The following is a 5,999-nucleotide window of genomic DNA, read 5'->3' as shown; positions in this document are numbered from 1 at the left end:
GCGATAGTGATTATACAAAAGAATAACACTTCAAAGAGTATGTCGTCATGTCACCATAATCATGCCAACACATTTCAATCTGTAACAAATTTATTTCTAGTAGCTAAAGTGCTTTTTCGAACTAACAGTTGAAACGATCATTAGCCACTGGTGACTGACGCGAGCGTAATGTTGAAAAAATGCAATAACCAAACGGAAAAAATTATACCTATTGACAAAATTACCTCAGATTACCCTAATGACCTGCTCTGACATAGTAGGTAATTTTGTCAATCGGCATAATTTTTTTTACCCTTCAGGTTACTGCATTTTTTCTTCTTCAAACATTAAGCTAGCGTCAGTCACACGTGTCATTAGCAAGCAAGTTTAATTTATTATCCAAGCTTTCAATAATGTTCCATCAAGGTGATACAAAGTTTTCAGTGATCTTTGTCATCAACAACGAAGCAAGTTTTCAAGTCCTAATGATAAAAGTTCTGAATAAACTTTCCATGGTATTTCAAACTAAATCCAATGATGGAAGTGTTGGTGTGCCTGTGATGGCCCGTGTCGTGGTGATCAGCCAACAGTATTCTGTTGAATCACAACGATGCAGTCCAAGAATATATCCTTATTTGAATTTCACTACAATTCACAGTTAATTTCTCTTTCCAACGATGTAATTTTAGATGATGATTACTTCGTATTTCCAGTGAATAAATAATTTGAATCAATAAATTCAAGCCCAAATAAAATACTGGGCACAACAATAATTCAACTAATTCAGTTCAGATCTTACAGCACGAATAAATAATTTCTACATAAACAAAAAACAAGATTAAAGAATACTTTACTTGACCCCAGGTCACAATTAAAAATTTCTATGTAAAAAAAAATATAAAAATAAAAATATAAAAAAATTTACCAAACGGAAAATGTAATACTGGAAGATTCAAAATGATCACAAGAAATTTTTATATAAAAAAATCAACGATTCAGGTCAGGTAAATACGAATATGATTGTGGACAAGCCATAGCATATAATGAATTTTACAAAATAATTAACAATGCAAATTAAATATGCATAACAACGGCGAACAGCACATTTGTTGAAGGAAGAACCACCGATCCACTGGAAGCTATTGGTATTTGGGGGTGAGAGAAGAAGTGGAGAAACCAGACAAAATAGGACTAGATAAACCTAACTCGGTAAAATCCAGGACACTCTGAATTTATTGTTTTTGTGGTTACAACTTTCTTCGTCTAAGTAGACAATAGTAATGGTTGTCTTCAAAGCTGCTATCGATGGAAACAAAACTTCCATTCTGATGGAGGTGTTGATCGCATTATTAACTATTAAACTTATCTTCTAATCAACATGATTATGCACAACAGCTTTCAAAGTGTTGTCAGTTTTAAAATCGTTGAATATTATTAGGCACCTTTAATCATTTAAGGCAAGTGTGTCGCTGTACCGCTAGTTTATTTTTAACACTACTGATAGTCCTAGTTGTAGTCATTGACACGCTGGAGTGAAACTTTTGTTATTTCATGGTTCACGTTAAAAGATAAACAACAGAAAACTATCTGAAATTTTTAAGGAAGAATTTTGATGTGCCCATGGCAGAAAAAGTTGTAAGGCTAAATTTTAAATTAGAAATGTGAGTGCCATTTTCTTTTTCACATCAAAAAATGATTATAAATGACACCACTGTGTTCATCCTCATGATCACTGTATTATTCATCACCAACAACAACAACCCTGATTACCGGAAAAACAACATATAATATATTTTATCAAGGATGCAGTTTTATCTCCCTTGATAAGGGGGCCCCGGGTGGCTGATTGGTCTCAGGCACTCGGTTTTCCTGATCACTGACATGTCACTTTATCCGCGTGGATATCTGAGAAAGCTTCTAGTGTCGGAAGTTCTTTTCGTGTTTTTCCCAGGGTTTTTCCTCCACCAGTTATATTGGACGTCATGTATAGCCTATCATGTGCGGTACAATGGTGTTAATCCCACAAAACCTTTTCGATAAGCTGAAATCATTACCTCATATGTCCGAAAAAATATAGTCTGAATTCCCTGAAAACATTATCTTTCATTTTTTTAATTATATTTGTCGCCTTGTAGATTAATGGTAAATATTTATGACGCGGTCAACACTAATTCGTTCGACCGATTGGCTCCTCACTTGAGACTGACTATTCATACAACCATTATCTACTGCATCCGCCACGATATTCAATATGTATAATATAATAAGCAAAAACGGTCAAACATGCACTGATGGCTAAGTCCACTATTTCGAAAACTGATGCGCATTGAGAATCTAATGGTGGCAGACCATTAGGACTCCTTATCGTGCATTCGTGTCTGTCGCCGTTCGGATAGTCTTTGCGGCACTAGGTACACGATTACTATGCGAATTGTCTTTTTAGACATTAGTACATAACCACAGTACGAATTGTGCTATTTGTAATTTATTCCTTCTTCGTGTCTTGACCATCCTGCTATTAAAACTGATGTTGCTTATATCGATGCTTTGGTCATCCATTACAACCTGTAAATCTGCAACTTTCCGCAATAGTGCAGAACATCTTACGTGTTATCTCATGATACCGATATTGTTGCTTTTCTCTGAATTGATTAAATAGTTATATTACGTTTCCAAAACTCTTGAATTTTTCTTTGCGCCATCAATTACACTGTTTACAATATTTCATTGTTATTTTTTCACTCCCACTACATTCACAATAAAGATTGTTGAATTTGATCTAGTAGTCATTTACTTCAACCAGTAAGAGCTTAGACTATAACATGTGTTCTTTCTGTAAAGGGCTTCATTATTTGTTTCAGCTGATTTAAATCGGCATTATATTTCTTTCGTTTTCTATGCGATCATTTTTTTCCATTCTGTTTTGAATGTATCATACATTTTCCTGTCTTAACATGCCATTATAAACTTGTAACTGTATTAGTTTTACAAAGCTTAAAAGGGGCCCCGACTGACCGAGTGGTCTAAAGCGCTCACCGTTACGGATCACTGCCATCTCACCTCTGGGTTCGAGTCTCGGGTTCGGCCTAGGTGGGTATGTGAGAAAGCGTGCCAGTAGCTTCTCGTGGATCGGTGGTTCTTTCAGGGGTTTAACCGGGTTCTTCTTCCACCATTAATACTGGCCGCCATGTATAGCCTATCTTGTGCTGAAAAATGGCGTTAAACCCCACAACAGCAACAACAACGTTAAATGTTTTATCACCAAATTCTTCCAACACGTAGAAATACACTTTCGATCTCCCCCACTGAAGCTATTTCCTATATGAGCAATCTTTACATGGTTAGTATCTGGTGTTCCTTCTTTCCACCTCGTTTAGTAGTTTTTCTGTACAACTATTATAGCATTTATTCATGTTCATTCATTGTAATAGTACGATTTCAATAGCACTAGTAGAGGATACAACACATAATACGCACGTGAATAAATCAACCAATCATTTTGATTTAATTTGTTGATTGTGGAAAAGACTAATGATCTTAGTATGTTAAATTCAGCTAGTGATTCAGCTTGTCTTATATCCTTTACTGCACAAACTATCTTGAATGCATATGAAGGTCACTTTTGTGTAAGAGATGCTAAATATATAAATAATTATCTTATCTGTCGCAATCAATGTTACAGCGAGTGTGAAATAAACATTTACCAAATACACTTGGGCATAAAATGTCAGGTAAGTATAATCGATTAAGTGACTGAAGAGAACAACAATGATTTTGAAATTGACCAGAAAATGTGGACGACACCGAGGTACAATAATAACAGCAACACATAAAACGTAATTAGTAACAACAGCAACAACAAAATCTGCAAAAATGACAACTGCAACGATAATATGAAAGTAACAACACGAACAGTAATAATAATAATAAATTCTTCCAAGGTGGACTGTGACTACAAAATGAACTGATCATAATTCCAAGACTAATTTTAATAAAGGACAGAGAGGATGGACTCATTTAAACCTATACCATCGCAGATGAATATGAAACCAAAGTTTTACACTTATTTCTTTTAGTAGGATAGTATATGATAGAACGAGACCACTCTACCATATTTAACATTGTGAAACCAAACTGTCAAGTTTTGCATATTCCTTATCTTATATCCCTACACGACAACATTTCTGGATCACTGGCATACTTTAAAAACAAAAATACTATCGAATCCCTAGACCAATGTAGTATTTTTATTACTGATGTTCACGTATTCACATGCAAAACCAGTTAGCCTGATTAAAGCAGACAGTTTTGTGTATTCCCATCTTGTATCTCTATGCAGGATTACACGAGAACAGCTCATATTTTTCAAACAAGTCACGTACTACTTTCGTGTATATAAGACAAAACTAATTGGGGACGTTTCTTCAGTGTGCATTGACCTGAGTGCTAGTAAACTAAGATATACGGCAGGCAGAGCGCACACAAAAATCAACGAATGATGCATCTCTGAAATATTGATTGCATGAGGTATTTTCAGAGGTTAATTATACGAATAAGATTTGACAATTTGCATCAGTTAAGTGTTAATTTGTATACACTTTACATGATAGGCTGCACAAAGTAATACATAAAATTGCAGTTGTATCAGCTAGCAAAATAATAATATTCTACACAATCAAAACTGTGAAAGAAAGTAATCTTTAAGTTGATAAAGTGTGAAAGAAAATGCAAAATATGGTCGACTTTTTGCAAGACATCAAATATTACAGGCAAGACAGCAACAATAAACCGGCGTTATTAAAACGTACGAGACCAGCAGTGTGAGGAACTGTTTTGTCGACTTCCATGCACAATTAAATGCTAAATCTTGTTATCACACACCAGAACTGAAAAGAATACCAAAAGTTCCTACTCGAATATTCCTTCGATAATATTTGATTATTTGAATATTCATTGATGTCATTAATAGCATCGAGTCCATCCACTGGTCTGTGTTTCCTTTGTTATTTATTAATACACCTACTCCCTGCTAATCACATTCAAAAGACCGTGAACTCGGTCATATAAATCTAATAAAATTACAATTTAGAGTCTTTAATAACCTTGAAAGGACTTAAACTGAAAGCAAATGAAATATATCTGCCCTTATATATGTTATTTGAACTTGTAATTCCATATTTAGACCGATTTTATTTATTCTAATTTGTCTGGTACTTCAATACTCTCTCTCTCTCTCTCTCTCACACACACACACACACACACACACACACACACACAGAGGATGAAAAGATCTTATGATGTTAAGACATTCATGTAATCAATCAGGCGTTGACATAAAAAAATGCCAAAACACGAACTACAAACAACAAAACGCAGGCCTCAAGTATTAACGTTTATATTTTAAAAAATGTCCGCACGATTATAAAAATTGTCCGTGGCTGAACTTGGATGACCAGAGTTTATTCAATATTCAGTGTCATCAATAAAGTATCGTATAAATGTTAAACTGTACGAGCGAAGAACGGGTGTCTAGGAAAAAAACGTTGTTAATTTTAGTAATAAAATTGCTTGAGTAGCGATTTTAACTCTCCCCACAATCAGAATCACGCTTAAAAAGGATGGAGAAATCAGGAATAGATGGGAGCTGATTACACACCGATATTAAGTGGCAATCAAAATTAGGGTGCAGTGACTGTAACTAAAGTTGACAGCAAGCTTGTCAAGACCACACATTTCACGCTTAAAAGTAGAGATTAACAAACTAAAGAACCACATCTTTATAGATAAATAAACTCACGCTCATTTAAATATTTCGCCGAAGGTTATTATGTTTTGAAGTCTGCAAGACCAACCACTCTGCTGACCCGCCCCCCCCCCAATAGTTCCATACATACATACATACGGACAAACAGATGGATAGCAAAAGAAATCCATGTGAAACTGGTTATTAGTTATGAATAGATTATTGGACTTCGGTGGCAAAGCAAAGGAAATAAGTAGCCAATATGTTCCATACAAAA

This window comes from Sinohyriopsis cumingii, chromosome 14 (genome assembly GCF_028554795.1).
Source record: "Sinohyriopsis cumingii isolate HCF-2022 chromosome 14, ASM2855479v2, whole genome shotgun sequence".
Lineage (NCBI taxonomy): Eukaryota > Metazoa > Mollusca > Bivalvia > Unionida > Unionidae > Sinohyriopsis > Sinohyriopsis cumingii.
Note: the sequence above shows the minus strand (reverse complement) of the source record.